At 49.8% G+C, this 17,357-nt stretch overlaps 1 protein-coding gene across 2 annotated transcripts in view; it reads right to left on the bottom strand.

Moving 5' to 3' along the window:
* The window catches only part of DNAJC5 (DnaJ heat shock protein family (Hsp40) member C5), a 30,021-nt gene extending 15,649 nt beyond the window's left edge, over positions 1-14,372 (bottom strand). Inside the window, exon 1 of one of the 2 annotated variants that reach the window (XR_012061900.1) lies at positions 14,082-14,372. The gene's annotated coding sequence lies outside the window, so the exon portion shown is untranslated. The remainder of the gene's footprint in view (positions 1-14,081) is intronic. The other variant, XM_072944601.1, reaches the window with a different exon arrangement.
* Positions 14,373-17,357: the final 2,985 nt, after the last annotated feature.

Here is a 17,357-nt window from a genome sequence, read left to right as displayed (position 1 = left end):
ATATGCAGCCTTGTGACTCCCCTTTGAAACTCAATATATCTCTAAGAATCACTCAAACCGCTGCACGTAGCTGTAATTTGCTCGCCCCCAGTACCGGACAAGTTCCACCTGGGGGCAGGCCACTCTCATGGATCCATTCCTCCACTGAAGGGTGCCTGGGTCATATCCAGGCCTTGCTATTACTAGGCTCCCCTGAACACTCCTGAGCGATTCCTGGTGTGCAAGGCTTTTAGGGCAGTGCAAGGTCCAGTGGGTGCCGGCTTGCGCGAGCGATGGGAGCAGAAGTCAACAGACGTAACCACGGGTCACAGCAAACGCGCACAGGAGAAGACACGCCACATCATTACTCATGTGGGAAATGCAAATTAAAACGACACGAGCTACCACTGTACACCTGCTACAGCACCGAGTGCTGTGGGTGGGGGCGAACACCCTTGTCCTGCTGCTGGGACACGAAACGGGGCAGCCACCCTTCGGAAGAGGTTGAAAGTGTCCCATAAACTTAAAAATAGGCTTTCACGTGACACAGCAATCACACCCCTAAGCATGTATTCAAAAGAAATGGGAACTGACGTCCACACGGAAAACCTGTACGCCAGTGTTTTATAAACGCCAAACCCACAAACAGCAGGCATGTCCTTGTGAGTGGAGAACAAGTGAAGAGGTCAACACAACGGAACACCACTCGGCAGTGAGCAGGAACGGGACATGCCACACAGCTCCAGCAATTCCCAGAGCTCCGTTGACGCTGATGGAGAGAGGCCAGCCCCAAAGGCTACACGCTCCGTGGCTCCTGAGAAGGTAAGGCTGTCCCGCGCAGCAGCGTGGGGGCGGGGGCGGGGCTGACGGACCCACCCTGAGCCGGGCGATGGTCACACCAATCAGACAAGCGTACCTCAAAAAGGTCAATTTTATTACCATTATATGCAAATGATGTGGTACTATCTATAGAAAACCCTAAAGACTCTAGACAAAACTACTAGAACTGACAAATGAGTTCACCAAGGCAGAAGGACACAAGATCAACATACCGAACGTCACACAAAGCAATGAAATCTGCTGCCTTTCTTCCTACTAACAATGAAATATTAGAAGGTGAAAACATCGATAAAGCAAACTGAAAATGAGGCAAGGGAATGGAAAGACACCTCACGCTCCTGAACTGGAAGAATTAACTTTGTTAAAATGGCCACAGCACCCAAAGCAATCTAGAGATTTAACACAATCCCTATCAAATTACCCAGGACAGTTTTCGCAGAACTAGAGCACAGAATCCTACAATTTATATGGAACCATGAAAGACCCAGAATTGCCAAAGCAATCTGAACACTGGAGGCACAGCCCTCCCAGACTTCAGACAGCACTACAAAGCTACAGTAATCAAAACAGTGCAGTACTGGCACAAAAAACATACATAGATCAATGGAGCAGAATACAGAGCCCAGAAATAAACCCACACACCTATGGCCAATTCATCTTGATCTTCGACAAAGGAGGCAAGACTATACAATGGAGAAAAGACAGTCTCTTCAGCAAGTGGTGTTAGGAAAGCTGGACAGCCTGACTTTGTGAATTAATGACGTTAGAAGACCCCCTGACACCATATACAAAAATAAACTCAAAATGGCCTGAAGACTTAAATAGCAGACGAGACACCATAAAACTCCTAGAAGAGAACACAGGCAAAACATTCTCTGACATAAACTGCAGCAGCGTTGTCTTAGGTCAGTCTCCCAAAGCAATAAAAATAAAAGCAAAAATAAACGTATGGGACGTAATCAAACTGACAAGCTTCTGCACAGCAAAGGAAACCATCAACAAAACGCAAAGACAACCTCCAGGATGGGAGAAAACACTTGCAGATGATGTCACCAACAAGGGCTTAATTTCCAAAATATACAACCAGCTCATATAACTCAGTAACAAAAAAACAAACAACCCAATCAAACAACGGACAGACCTAAACAGACATTTCTCCAAACAAGACATACAGATGGCCAATGGGCACATGAAAAGATGCTCAACATCACTAACTATTAAGAGCAGTGAAATCAGAACTATAATGAGGTATCACCTCACACCAGTCATCATCAAAAGGCCTACAAATGATAAATGCTGGAGAGGGTGTCGAGAAAAGGGAGCCCTCCTGCACCGCTGGTGGGAATGTAAACTGGGGCAGCCACTACGGAGGACAGTACGGAGGTTCCTTAAAAAACTAAAAATACTTACCGTATGATCCAGCAGCCCCACTCCTGGGCATCTATCTGGAAGATGAAAACCCTGATTTGAAAAGACACCTGCACCCCAGTGTTCATTGCAGCACTGTTTACAATAGCCAAGACATGGAAACAACCTAAATGTCCATCGACAGATGGCTGGATAAAAATGTAGTGTACACACACACACGCACAAAACAGAATGTTACTCAGACATAAAAAAGAATGAAATATTGCCATCTGCAGCAACATGGACCTAGAGATGATCATACTAAGTGAAGAAAGTCAGGCAGAGAAAGACGAATATCACATGTGGAATCTAAAAAAATGATACAAACGAACTTATTTACAAAACAGAAACAGACTGACAGACAGAAAACAAACTTACCGTTACCAAAGGGGAAAGGGTGTGGGAGAGCGGTAAATGAGGAGTTTGGATTAGCAGACAAAACTACTACACATAATATAAATCACAAGGGAACTACATTCCATATTCTGTAATAAACCATAATGTAAAAGAATATGAAAACATATACATATATTACTGAATCACATTGCTGTATGCCTGAAACTAACACAACATTGTAAGTCAACTATACTTCAATTTTTAAAAAAAAGGTCAATTTTATTGTGTTTATTTTAAAAATTAAAAGAAAATCTGGGCTTGCATTTGTTTTGTTTTATCTGTGATTTATTTTTCTAGTTAGTCATTTTCATTTTAGTTTACAAAACTATCAGTCTACGACAGATTGGAAATTAAGAAAAATAAAATCTGGTCCCTCAGCACAAAAGAATTGTTCCCCTCTTCCTAAAGAACTGTCGTAGGGTGTGTAACTGACAGGGGAGCTTAAGGGTCCCAGAGAACGGGCAGGTAAGCCCACCGCCGCCCCGATGACCACGCCGCTGCTATGACTGGCACTGCTGACCCTCGATCTCCACCCACCTCTTCTTACTTATTGCGAACACAAGCTCACATTTTCTACTGTAGTAAAAACCATGAAATTTGCCATCACCACCACTTGTAAGTGCAGTCAGCGGTGTTAAGTATACACACATTATTTTGCAACAGGTCTCACAATTTCTTAATTTTTAGGTAACTGAATATGTCAAATCTTTGTGAACTTACCTATTTTTTTTCTTTTTTGTTCAATAAACCCTTCTCAATCCCAAGATCAAAAGTAAATTCTCCTACACTTTCAAGTTTTGGCATCTACAGGTAATCTGCTTCATCTGGAGTCAGTGTGGGCCCAGCATGAGATGCACCCAGCTTCAGCTCTCGGAGGGACAGCAGCGCCCAAAGCCCCAGAAGCCCCGCAGAATGGCCTGTCTTCCCTGCACCTGCAGCGTGCCTCCGCGTTACCACAACAGCAGCGTGTGAGATCTATTTGGGGGCTATTTTGTTCCTTTCTTAGCATATTTTATTCAAAAACCTCTGAAATTATCTGAGGTAGTCTCAAACATTTTTACAAAAGCAACAAATTCTCTGGGATTTCTACACACATCACTAAATACTACTACTTAAAACAATTGTGCTTTAATGCAAATGTCCTCTTGGACGAGAGGGTTTCAAAAGCAATCAGAGCCGCACCGCCTTGGCACGCAGAGGCTTCCTCCCAGCATCCCCAAGCCCAGGCTCTCGGGCCGGAAGTCTGGTGGTATTGCTGAGCAATGCCATCAGGAGTGGAGTGAAGGCCACATCAAGGACTTCTCGCTGTCTCTGGGGACCTCCTCTGAGATACACAGGTTCCAGGGCGGCCACGCTGCGCTCTCCGGCCTCCTCGCTCCCTGTGGGTCATCCCAGGAATGTGGCTGGACAGGCAGCCTTGAAAGCCACTGGGTCGCCAGGGGCAGGAGGACAGGGTGCCCAGGGGAAAGTTTCAGGCCACAAAGATAATACATCAAATGATGGGCAGTCTGGAAACAGAGAAGCTAAGAAAAGGGCTAATCATGTAAGAAAAAGGCTTTAAGTAGCCTGGGGAGAGAGGGGCACTACTCTAGATAGAAAACGCCATCAGGGCCAGGACCCAGGCTCTGCAACAAATACAAATAGTAGAACAAATAGTAGAAGCACTTTATGGATTTTTCAGCAATAAGCTTACAGACAAGCAACTTTGTGGTTACAAAATACAACGTAAATTTCTCTGCATTGACAACCTAAAGGTAAAAGGACAGACAACAAAAGCCAAAGGAGGAGGAGGAAAGGCCAAAACCCTCCAGGTGGTGAGATGACCATGTGTGTCACTGGTGGACCAAGACAGAGTCACCTCACATGGGAGACAAAGATGCTGCTGCCTTGAGTCAGGGCAAAAGGAACAGGCGACTCCTTAGGTGATGAGTCAGGAAGCAGGGCCATGGCACAGCCCACAAGACACAGCCTCCGAGGTGAGTGGCCACCACCAAGCACCTTGGGGACACGCGGAGCGCAGCCTGGGCGGGCACTGCTGCTCTGCCTCCTCCACCCGGGACCCAGCCCCACAAATGAAGAGCTTTGCTAAAAAGAAAAATACAAAAGACAAAATGCAACTGATGTTCCAAAGACAGCTGGCTTCTCTTCTTTAAAGGAATCTTCGGGGGGGAGGGCACAGCTCAGGGGTAGAGTACAAGCTTACCATACACGAGGTCCTGGGTTCAATCCCCAGTGCCTCCATTAAATAGATGAATAAACCTAATACTCTCCCCACTAAAAAAAATCTGCCAGATACTCAAGCAGCAGTCTGCTGCCCCGGCCTTGGGCAACAGGGGGCCGACTGCTGCTGCTGCAGGGACAGACCCTGAACACAGGGCAAGGCTTGGAAAAAGAAAACTGAATCCACTTATGGATATTCCAAAAGGAAAATATTAATTAATACACGTCAGAACAGGAGGAACTGGCCACCAATGAGCTCCAGAGACATATCTGAGGAAATGACAAGCAAGAGTCAACAAACACGGAAGGCATAAAGGGATGATGCCAGCTGCCACAGTCTTCCGTTACCTTCACGCTAGCTTAAAATGAATTTCAAATGTAAAGAATTCCTAAATTCTTACAGATGCAGAAATCCTCAACAAAATATCAGCAGACAGAATCCAACAGCACATAAAAAGGATCAACACTATGATGACGCTGATTCATTCCAGGGTCCTGAGGGAGAATGGAAATGCTCAGCCCAAGGCCACACCAGAACGTTGGGTCTCCTAAATGTAAAACCACTCGTGCAAGAGGGTGTGATGGTTGCCAAGAAACCAGAACCACCCAGCACTGGAAGCCCTTCTAGGTGACAATGTTAGTGAGAACCCAAGTCCTGCAGAACCCTCAGTAAATGTTTGCTGAATTACTTTTCTGGGGAGGGGAGTGAGGGGAAAAGGACATAGCGAGGTTTGTTTGTTTGTTTGTTTCTTTGTTTAATGGAGGGACTGGGGATTGAGCCCAGGACATTGTGCAGCTGACCATGGGCTCTACCCCTGAGCTGTGTCCTCCCCGCTGAATTACTTTCATCAGTAATGACTTCTGTCCAGAAACCAAACAGGGATTTTCTTTCGTGAACTGATGCTTACATACAATAAGTCAAAAGGAAGAGGAGGTCAGAAGTTGAGCAAAAGAACTATAAATATGTGTTTAAATAGAAGGAAAGTCAAAAAGTGAACATTCTCAAAAGCCCATTACTCAGAAAGGAGGTTACCTAGAAGCCACCTACAAGCCAGTTTGGAAGGGAGCACCTTACTTCCAACCTTGCCCCTGGCCCTGCCTACTGTACCCCTGGGTGCAGACAGCAGAGAATGAACCCGTGGGACATGATGTGAGGTCCTGGGCGTGACGGCAGGGCAGACTGCCTAACGAAGTTTCCAACCCTTCTGCGTAAAGGGGGCCAAATAAGCTAGAACCCCAACACCCAGAACATGACAGAGAGATAGATACAAGCGACATTTCCACCATCACAGCACTGGAGTCAACAGGTACTCACCTATGCACCTAAAAAAAGATTCTAGGACAGATCACTGCTGTGACCAAAAGTTTCCAGAAAAGCTTAACATATTCCCAAGCCTAAACATGAAATGAGACAGTGGGAGACAAAAGTGTTTCTCATAGAAGTAATGAGCAGTGGAGCTTTCTGGTTGTTGGTTCTAACCTCGCAAACCTGCCGTCTCAGGATATGGAAGTCACAGCACTCTTCAACCCAGAGAACCCCTTCAGCCCACTCTGCTCCCACTGAGTGGGCTGGATGGCCCAACAGGGCTGACTCCAGGACGAATGGAAGCTTAAGACACACACAGAGTTCATAAAATGCGACAGATGTGGCCACAATGTCTTCTGTCTCCAACAGGAACATGTCCCAGAATGCATCTGGAGAAACTGCATGACTGCCTGCAGTGTGATACCCTAGCTAGGGCCGTTCTGTGCCAAAGTTCCCAGGGAGGTGCCCAGCCCACTGCTTCCCACTGGTGGACGGTCCTGATGAAGCAGATGGACACGGCTTCAGAGCGGCCAGCTCCCTGCAACCACAACCAGGTCGAGCTATTCCACCAGAGCCAGTGTGAAGCCAAGTACACGGTGCACCAGTTACACCGGGACAAGCTGGATGAAGAGGCGCCTGACATCAGGCGCAGTGAGTGTCAGTGGTGGAGGAGTCTACTTTTAAAGTTGAATACACTTTAAATTTATTAAATAATAAGTCAGTCGAATGAAGGGTACTCTGAAGGTGTGTACTTTACCAAAACGGAATCAAGGAAATATACACAACCTGATTACATCAACAACCAAGGAAGAAACCTCGCAAGACAAAGTCAGAAACAACCGGTCCTATGGCGAGTGCAGGCCAGGTGAGGCACAGGACAGCTGTGCAGCTGGTAACACAGCAACAGAAGCCAGGCACAGCCCTCATACCAGTCAGAGTTTACAACTGGTCCCTCAGAGAAGTCAGGGTTGGAGACCACACTTCCATCCAGAGTCGTGACAGCGTAAATGGTCATTCAAGAACTGCATTCTCCATTTGGAGCAAGAAAACAGAATTTTAATGTAAGCCCCAGTTTGTGCAGGCAAAAGCTCCCATGCAAGCTCCCAGCTGGGAGCGCCAAGCATGAGGGGCAATGGCCAGAGGAAATGAAAAAAGAATAGGAATATATTAAAGAGAAATGATTAACCATCAAAAAAAACAAAACAAAAACCAGCAGCAAGTGTCAAACACATGCACACACTGTCACAGCTGTACTGGTGACAGAACCTGTGATTACTGCTCCAACTGTACCAACCTAGTAGCTACGCTCCAGGGAGCACTTACCATGCGCAGGCGTTTAGGGGATCACCTGCCCTGGACCCAAGAAGTCTGCTGGACAGGTAGGTGCTCAGTGCCGTGGGTGGGGGGTGGGAGGTGGGAGGGCAGCTCTGGGGCCACCTGTCTGGGCTGGAACCTAGCTCTGCCACTCACTGGCTTAGTGACCTGGGCACATTACTCCCCTCTGTCCACTGGGGATGGAAACAGTCTAGCATGGTGTGTCTGTGAGCCAGCTCGTGTCGAGTGCTCAGAACAGTGCCAGGGACACAATAAACATTAGCTACTACTGTTGTGAGCTCCAATTTACAGACGAGAAGACTAAGGCTCAGAAACACTGAGTGACCCCTCTAGAGGTCACTTTGCCAGGATGACAGGGCTGGGATTCAAATCCAAGTCTGACTACCAAGTGCTGAACAACTTGACTGATTCTCAGTAACTGTTCTACAGATGGGAGTAATTTTTCCCTGCCCTGAGCACAAATACCTTATCTTCTTGTACTAACATACAAACCTTATCTGAATAAGGTACTATATTAACCCTTCACTGTGCTTTTAAAGTAAAATAAATACATACATAGACAAAGTTTATAATGCTGAATAAAAGTCATGTTGGTAATACTTTATTTCTCAGGTTGAACACAATATAATTACTGTTACATGCATCTTAGATGTAAAATCCATAGTTCAAAACTTTGCCTTATTGTCACTTACTTCTTAAAAATACAGAAAAAGACCTGCCTTCAAAGCTCTAGCGGGCTAACAGCTAATCAGGCAAGGCCGCACCAAGCTGCTGTCACCGAAACAGCCTCCACCGCTGTGGCCACCACAAACAGGTGGGCTGGACAGCCCTTCTGGGGTGAGAGAGGGACACGTGCACTGGCTCCTCCAGGGAGCAGCGTGTGGGTCTGATGGACTGACAGCTTTGCCTCACGGCACCCTGGGACTCTGTGCTCAGTTTAAGGTGTGCCACAAGCAGAAGGTCTAAACCACAGAGGCTTGTGAAGGCTGGCACAGTTCCCCCAAAGGAGAGCATGTCCAAGAGCCCGCCGGTGTCCTGAACACTACCTGCACTGCAACCCATGGCCCTGAGTGAGGACGAGAGGGAGTTAAGAGCAGCTGGACAGGCTGGCCCACTTGGCCACCTGGACAGCCCCTCCGGTGGTATGTTACGGCCACCCCTGTCATGGGGTGATTTTTATAAAAGAAGAGGTGGGGCAGATGAAACAAGTGTAGGAGCCAGGTTGACGCTGCTCACCAGGACAGGGACGCTGCTGGTAACCATCAGCTGGGATCACCCAACTAGGCAGAACGATGCAAGAGAAAACGATACCCACAGAAACGGCATTTTAGGAGGTAAACCCTGTGCTGTCACTCTACAGTGTGTGGCGGCATCACCAGAGGAAACATGGAGAGCTCGGTCCCTGTGTCCCCACAGCCGGGCGAGCGCTCCCTGCAGGACTGTCCAAGGGACTACAGCCCTGGTCTGCTCACGAACAGGTCATTACAGGGGGGCCTGCCGTGGGGGGCATCCTCTAAGAGAATTTCAGGAGAAAACATACTGTTTCAAACAGGAGACAACTTTGCTTGGTCAAGTTAAGGAATACTTCATAGATGACCCTTAAATTGTAGGCATTCTAGTCTCATCTCAAAATGAAACTGGAGCATTAAACTGCATTTTTAACTTGACATGCGATGAGCCTCATGATTCAAAGTAAAAGATAAATACAGTCCAGTAAAAACCACTGTCCAGAACACAACTTCTTTTTCAGTTAATTTTAAAAAACAGCTGTGGAACGGTTTCATGCACCTTAAAAAGTCCATTTACCACTAAATTATCACCCTTTATTTCTTATTTTAATTTACTTAAAATTCTTATTTTAAAGGACACAGCAAAATTTACTGCAACTGGCAAAAAAGAAAAACGAAAACAAAAAACCCTCAAGATTCTAATAGCAAAACAGTAGCTAACTGAGCAGCAAAATATAAAGTGTTAAAATCCTGTGTCGTGAAGAAGACAAGACACACAGTGCCAGACAGAACATAAATTTGGTAATATACGGCAAAAATAATAAAGTCTGCACTCTTCGACCCAAAATTTTTCATTATTTATGTTAGAGAAACCCCCTCACAATTAAAGACACCCCTATTTAATAATAAAGAAAACTTTAAGGGGGCCGCCTAGCTCAAAAATCAAACATTTGCTATGCTGCTAAGCCCGTCCAACAATAGAAGGAAAAGCCAGAGCCAGCGGCGGCACGTGCTCCCTCTGGAGAGCCAGTCCAGCCAGGCCGGGCTGGGAGCCTCCACTCTAGCTGGGGCTGGGATGGGGGCCCATGGTCTTGGGCTCTGAGCACCTGAACTCTGAGGTAATGCAGGGTCAGCCCAGCACAGGGGATTTCATTTCTGATGCTTTCACTGTAACACACTTCCACTCCATCCAGGGAAAAAGACAGAGGCACAGGGCAGGGAGAGGTCTCTAAGAAAGGGCTGGCCATCCCAGAGATAGCCAGGGTGGGGCACAGCCACAGGGGTAGCAAGTCAGCATTCCAATCCTCTGACTCCCAGGACTGAGACTTTATAACCAATTGGCATAGAATTCCTTAGAACACAACAATGGAGACAGCAAATGACTGCAAGCTTCATCTTGTAAACCCCCATGTTCACCAGTGTTACAAGTTCAGTGCAGAAAAATTTATAAAGGACAATAAAACTGTAAATAACCCACGATGAATAAGATTCCTTTACACTCATACATTCAAGGAATAGTCACTGACCACTCACAGTTTCACACAGTTTAAAAAAATATTAGTTGGGTTAGATACGTCACGAATATAAGACTAAGGTTTCCGCTACAGAATTAAGTTTTAAAAACCAGTTACGTAGATAAATATACAATGGAGAGTGATTTTGGACTGAAGTGGGCCTTCAACGTATACTGAAGACTCTTGAAAAGGAAACCACTCAAATTTTCAGTGACATCCCAAACCTGGTCTCACCACGCACTCTCTTCAGAGAATAGTTGCTGTGCTTCATTTCTGCAGTTTCAATGTTAACTACCAGTCCGTCTGTAACACTCTGAGAATCTGAAACAATTCTTGCCTGCTAAAGACCTAAATCTATTAAATGTCTGCCAGTACCAAGAACTGAGGCACAATGTACCATTTCCCTGTTACAACATACTCAAACAAAATTAATAGAAAGAATGCCGAAAGAGGAAATCTAAACTAAAGGTTGTTTGTTAATCTAATCCTTAAATCTTCCCAGCTGAATTCCCAGTGACAGACTACTGTTAATCCTCTTCGGGGGATGTCATTATCTGAGAGCTGGCCCTGGTATCAGGACAGCAAAGGCATAACAGTTCCCTCTCTTAAATCAGGGGCAGCATTTTCACAAAACATGACTATTACCGTTTTCCAGCCTCTTTGTCACCAGCTGATGACATACTTCCCATTTATCGTCTCCTGCATCCCCACCAGGAAGTAAGGGCTGGTACTGTGACCCCCATTTTAGCGGGGCCCCATCACATGAGCGCCAGTCTTGTCCTCTTTCAGGAAGAAAGTCTAGCACAGATTCTGCTGAGATACAGAGCAGAGGGACTGTGACAGAGCAGGAGAGTCTGCAGCTCTAGAGTGCTCTGAGCTGACCATCCAACCGGAACAAAACAATGAGCCCACCGGGGAAGGCTGCAAACGCTACACCGAGGGCACCTCGAGACCCGTCATGGCATGGCAGGGAGCTGACTCTCCTCCGGCTTCTGATGTGAGGGCTGTTGTCACACCTGTCCCCTGAGGACACAGGGACCTGTTTCTTTACTGTAGAACTGGCTGCCTTCCCTGGCTGAGATACAGTTTGCCTCGAGCATTATACGCTCCAAGCCCTGTACAAAGTATGTTATAAAAGAGCTAAGGAATTCTTCAAGGGTGATTATATCCAAGCTTAGCATGCTCATTTTACAACCTGACTTCAGAAGTAAACTCCCACCTTAGATAAAATTCCACTTTATCATGTCCCCCAGCCTCGCTGCACTTTAGTCATTCATTCTACAAACACCTGCTAAGCATCTACTACCCTCTAGGACCAACGTAAGCATCTCACGTTTGGGGTCTGAAGATGCACCATCAGCAGCTTGCTAGGACTCTGCACGGTGGGGTCAGGGAGGTGGTGGGCACAGGAATCAGTATAGAAGCCTGCATTCCAGTTCCAGGTCTGAGGCTGCTCAAGGCACTGATTTCCAGGGCAGCTCACCACCAAGCGCAGTCACCCATCCCTACAAATGAGGGGGCTCAAAAACGAAAAGGGCCGAGAGATATGCGGTATCTGTTCAATTCCAGCACCACAGTAATACAATGAATGAAAACTCAAGAAAATAAACCCCCTCTGAGTTCAGGTTCTGGAAATGACGTGAGTCCGTTAGTTACAAAGCAGGACTCAGGGCAGTTCTGTTGCAGCCCCACAGTCATGAGCCTAAGGCTGGGGCACCAGGAATGGCTCGCTGCTAACAGATCACCCCACCTCACTCCACTCACCAACAACTGTCACTGAGCATTTGAGGCTAGCATGTGGGTTTTACTTTTGAGGATGTTAACCAAAGAAAAATTTCTAAAAGCATTATTGCCAGAGGCAAATCTGACAAAATACATTTTATTTTGAAAAAATTACAGCCTAAAAGTGGCAAAAGATTGATAGGGAGGTCCCAAGCACCTTTCTGATCTGCCTCTTAACTAGGTGTCCTTTTCCAAAGGGAGGTGACTTGCCAGGCCTCCCTCAGAACCCAGAACGCCTAAGTGCTCAGTACTCACCCGCAGTGACTTCCAGGTGACAAGGCTGTTGTACTGCAGAGCTGTTGCTAAGCTAATCACTTTCACTCGTTCAATCAGTACTTACTGGGTATGCAGTAGTATGTGGCACCAACTGTTCTCTGCACCAAAAAGCCTCCTTGTGGACCTTACCTCATAGTAAAATATTAAGTATAATAAATGTACGAAATATGACATTAGAAAAATTACGTGCTGGGGGAAAATTAAGCAGAAAAGGGAGACAGGAAACAGGAGGTGGTGAACTGAAAGTCTAGCTAAGGTAGTCAGGGAAAACCTGACCTCACGAAGCGTAAGGGTGAGAAAGTGAATGATCCCAACAGACCCAAGGACAGACCATGTGAGTCTCTTCAGAGACCGGCAAAGAGGCCACTGTGGTGGAGGTCAGAGTGAGTTGGGGGGCCAGTGGTAGGAGACTGGTCACAGAGGAGTGGGGGTGGCCGGACAGGCATCCTTCCACCAAAGGGGTCCCCACCCAAGGCCACGGTGGATCCACAGCTGAGGTCCCTCAGCAAGGCTGGGTCCCCTCCACATGCCCACCTAACTGCTCACCATACAACCTCCGGGTGTCTGCTTTCACCAGGGCCAAGGGTGCCAGGCCTTAGGGGTCCTACAACACATGTCCCTCAGAGCCCAGTCAGTGCTAGTGCAAGCACCTGCCACACAGCCAGTCAGCCACAGCCAGCTCCTACAGCACTGGGCTTGGCCACGTGCCCTGCGGAGGGGTGCGTCCCTGAACCCTAACACGGGGAAAGGAGCACTGCATGCTCTCTACTACAAAATTTGCCAGAGCCTAAGTTCTGACGCATAGTTTCATCTCCTGTTTGACAGATGACTCGACCCGGAAACTCAGCCTAACATTTAAAAAGAGAAAAGCAAATAAATGAACATAAAATCTCAGGAGCTTTGGCTGGAGCTTTGCCTTTAGGCAACTAAATTATAGGTGCGGCAGTGTAACTTCTTGCCGTTAAAAGTTTTCAAACAGACAACTAAGTAAGGACAAAGGTGTCCAGCAGCTCCCACACACCGCCTATCAGGCTCCAGCCAGCTGGTTAAACTGTCCCCTGTCACGCCTAGGCCTGAAAACCGAAATAAAACTGAAACTTTGCTTCCCTTTCCTGCATGGCACAACTGAATGCATTTTGAGAAATCACCTCTTAGGCGCATGAAAAAGGGAGTCCTTAATCCAGCCATTCAACAAACAAGTTGGAACCTGAAGGGATGAGTTCCTGATGCCCGCTCCTGAAGACGACAGCACAAAGCACCGCTGAAAGAAATGTCCTTGTGCGCCAGATAAAACAGTTTCTCTTACAAACAGAATGTTCTGCACCTACAAGATTAATTTACAGCGCGACATGGAACAAAGCTCAAGTCCACGAGCTGTATGAGTAATGACCCGGGGACAGGTTACGTGGCTGCTGCAACCGGCGGCTCTCGCCTTCCCGGCCCCCGGGACGGGAAAGACCCTGCCCGGGGCCGGGGCGCCTCGCGCAGACCCCGGCCCCGAAGCGCGAGCTGCCTCGAGGGACGAGCTCTCGCGGCCGCAGGTTGGGGGTCTCGACGACCCCAGCGCGGGCCCGGACGGCCTGGCCACCGCGCGCGGCCTGGGCCTTCCTGCCGCCTGGGGCCCGGCCGCCGCCCCCGTCCCGGAGGGTCGCCGCCATTTCCGAATGCGGGCGCGCGGCCCCGTCCCCCCGCACCGCTCGTCCTCCACGCCCCTCTCGTCCCCTCACCCGCGCCCCCGCCACCCAGAGTCCCCGCCCGCCGGCCCGACGCAAGGCCGCCGGCCCGCCGCGAGCTCACCTGTCCGCGCGCCCGCCCGCCCGCCGGCTCCGCGGCTCCGCTCTTCCCTGCGCCGCGCTGCTGGGAGGCCGGCCGACGCGCTCCTCAGCGGGGGCTGCGCCTCGGGACCGGCTGCGGCGGCGGCGGCGGCGGCGGAGACCGCGGCGGGGGCAGTGGCAAGAGGGCGCGGGAGTAGCACCGGCAGAGGCGACGGGGGCGCGCACGCTCACGCACGCTCACGCACGCACCCGCATCGGCGGGCGCGCTCCCGGAAGGACGGGGGCGCCGGCGGGTCGGAGCCGCGGGCTGGCAGGAGGCGCGTGCGCCCAGAGCGCTGCCCAGAGGCTCCGCCCACCGGGCGGAGCCGTGCGTGACAGCCGCGCGTCGAGACTCCGCCCCACACGGGGCGGAGCCACTAAGGACAGCCCATGGGCGGGGCCGGGGAGCTGTGGGTGGAGCTCGCGCCGCAGAATTGGAAACGTCGGCCGCCCTGCAGGGGCGGGGCCTAGGCGCGGGGGCGGGGCCTTCCCGCTCTCCGGTGGGCGGGCAGGGGCTGCGGTGCGGCGGGCATCACGGAAGGAGAGGTACGGGGACTGGTCTTGCAGCTGCGTCCGCTCAGCGCTTTACATAAGATTGAGAAAACGTAGTTGTTCTTGTCGAAGAACGGGAGAGGGAGCTGCTGGGAGCGGAGCTGACCCGGAGGCTGAATGCCCCCTGAGCCACTGTTTGGGACGGACATTTGCTCATCCCTGCAGCGCGGAGAAGGGACTTCCTGCCTGCCTGCCCAATCACCGAAGTGCCACCGCCATTGTCCAGCCACCCTCCCAGAGTCGCCTACAAACTGGCTTGGAAGGGCAGGAGAACCAACTTCCTCTCACGTTCCTCCCCGTCCAGGCTCGACCCCGCTCATCTCTTTGTCCCCCGGAGGGAAGGGAGACCTGCTCGGTACCAGCTCCCTTCCCTTTCACTCCCTGTAACAGAAACAGTTCTCGCATTCAGTGAATGCCTGCTCTGTGCCTGGTCCACCGGGATGTGCCAGTTTTCACCCTAGAAGCCATCCGAACCAGATCTTTCTGTTCAGCACTCGTGCCTCCTCCCTTGCACACTTGCTCGTTGGCCACTTTCCAGTCAGTGGAGTCGTCTTAACACAGACATCCAAGGCTCCTTTGACACACTGACTAAATCCAAACTCCTTGCTCACAAGCTCCGGCCCTGTCTACCTCTGCCCTCTTCTTACACCTCTGCCATCAGGCCAGCCTGGAACTGCCCATTTGTCCCAGGTTTGAGGCCTGTAAGTGGAGACAGCTCAGAAGTCTCCTGGTGGTCAGTAAGTTGTGCAGCATGAAGCAGGCAACACGAAAAGGCTTATGAAAACCAAGCAGCAGAAAGGCCAGATTAACCTCTGTGTCTGTTGATTCAAGAGAATGAAAGGTTTCCAGCTAGAATCACAGGAGGAATGAGAGAACAAAGTGGACCTGGTACCAGTTTCAGACTGCACCTGTGTTCAGCCTGTGCTGGGCACCGCAGGAATGAATGAGCAGGCCTTCGTGAGTCCCTCCTTGACCTCACAGTTCCACCCAAGGGACAGTCTTCCTAAGAAAATGTTTCCCAATACAGAGAAGAGGGTTTGCACTAAGCTGCTCCTGGTGTTATTTGTAACAGTGAAAATGGAAATCTGCCCAACTGTACAAGTAAGCACACTCAAATGGGACAACACAGTTGTAAGAGATGTAAACAAAGGCTACCTAACGGCATCAAAAAGTTGTGATAGCTCCTCAAAGTAAGATGAGCAAGATGCATGATCTATACAAAAAGTACATTACTACAATTGTGTTCATAAACAAATCAAACTGTGTGGAGCAAATAAGACAGGGAGGACACTGTCAAATGTCGATGGTGGCTGAAATCCAGCCCCGTGCCTTGCAGGCCCTTTAACTGGGCGAGGTGGGCCCTTCATCCTCACCCTGAGGCCAAGAACTGAGATTTCAGGGGAGCAGGTGCCACAGCTACCCTCCAATGCCAGCCCCGCAACTGTGCCCATGGTCCACCAGCCCCGCGGCTTCCTCCAGTCCTTCAAGCTCATCTCACAAGTCAGGGCTGAGGGCTGGGTCCATGTCAGCCATCCTTGTACCCTGCAAAGCCTAGCAAACTCTCACCCACAAGACATCAAAATGTTTAATACATGAAAACCACGCAGAACCCATTTCCAACGTAAACAACATTAAATGTTGACTGCAGGCAGTGGTGCTTTTCCAGCTTGGTACCAGTTCACTGTTGTGCTGGACTGTGGTGCTGGAGCGCATATCTCCTACCAGGTCAAGTCAGTAACTCCCTGCTGTTGCATCTGGGGCAAGCCATGCTCTCTGACCCCAAAGGAGGTCTCATACTCCCAGGAGAGGGCCTTATCCCCGGGCACACCCAGGACAGCAGGAACAGATACGTGAACGGACACAGGCCAGCATTAGGGCAGTGCAGAAGGGAGGCTCTCCCTCCAAGTTCTGGGGATGGATGCAGCTAGCACTCCAGGCAGAGCACAGAAAGTTGTAAGCCATCTTTTGAGTAAGAATGGGAAGGAAGTGAGAATACACACTCACATTTGCCTGTTTCTGCATGAGGATAACACGGGGAGGATGAAGTCATCAGGAGGTGGGCAGGGGCAGGGAGGGAATGGGCACCTCTTGTCTAGTTTCAACTCTGAATCCTGTAGACAGGTTCCCTTAAAACACTTAACAGAGAAGTCCTCGAATCGCCCCGGGGCCCCACCAGTGTGCCTGCTGCTCCCTCAGAGGGCCCTGCCATGTCTTCTCTGTTCCCCTCAGCTCATCTCCCCTCTGCACCTGCCTGCTGCTTCAGGACTGTCATCTGCCCGTCACTGTTGCCCTCGCAGTCCCACCAGCAGAGCGGGGAGGTGAGGATGGGATGGCCGGCCCGAGCAGCATTACCCTCTCCTTCCTGACGCCCACATCCCGCTCTGTGAGCCCCTCCTCCTGTCCCCCTGAGCAAGGGTGCTCACGGCAGGCCCAAGCCCTTCAGTGGAGCGAGTCCTGGCCGGGAGGCCACCCTCCTGCCAGAGTGTCCAGCCTGCGTAGCTCTGGCAGCCCAGCTCTGATTCAACTGTTTCCTGGCCAGCTCCTTCCCAACCTCTGCACCCCTTCTCCAGAGACCCCACAGCTTTGTCACCAACACATCCTCTCCAGGCACTGAAGACCTGGGGTCTGCATCTGAGGCCATCTATTTCCTGGTGCCTCTCCCAAGGAGGCCTGTGTCAGTCTGCCTGCCCCTTTCGCCACCTTCCTG

This window comes from Vicugna pacos, chromosome 19 (assembly GCF_048564905.1).
Source record: "Vicugna pacos chromosome 19, VicPac4, whole genome shotgun sequence".
NCBI lineage: Eukaryota > Metazoa > Chordata > Mammalia > Artiodactyla > Camelidae > Vicugna > Vicugna pacos.
The sequence above is the reverse complement of the archived record's forward strand: the minus strand, read 5'-3'. Positions and strand labels throughout refer to the sequence as shown.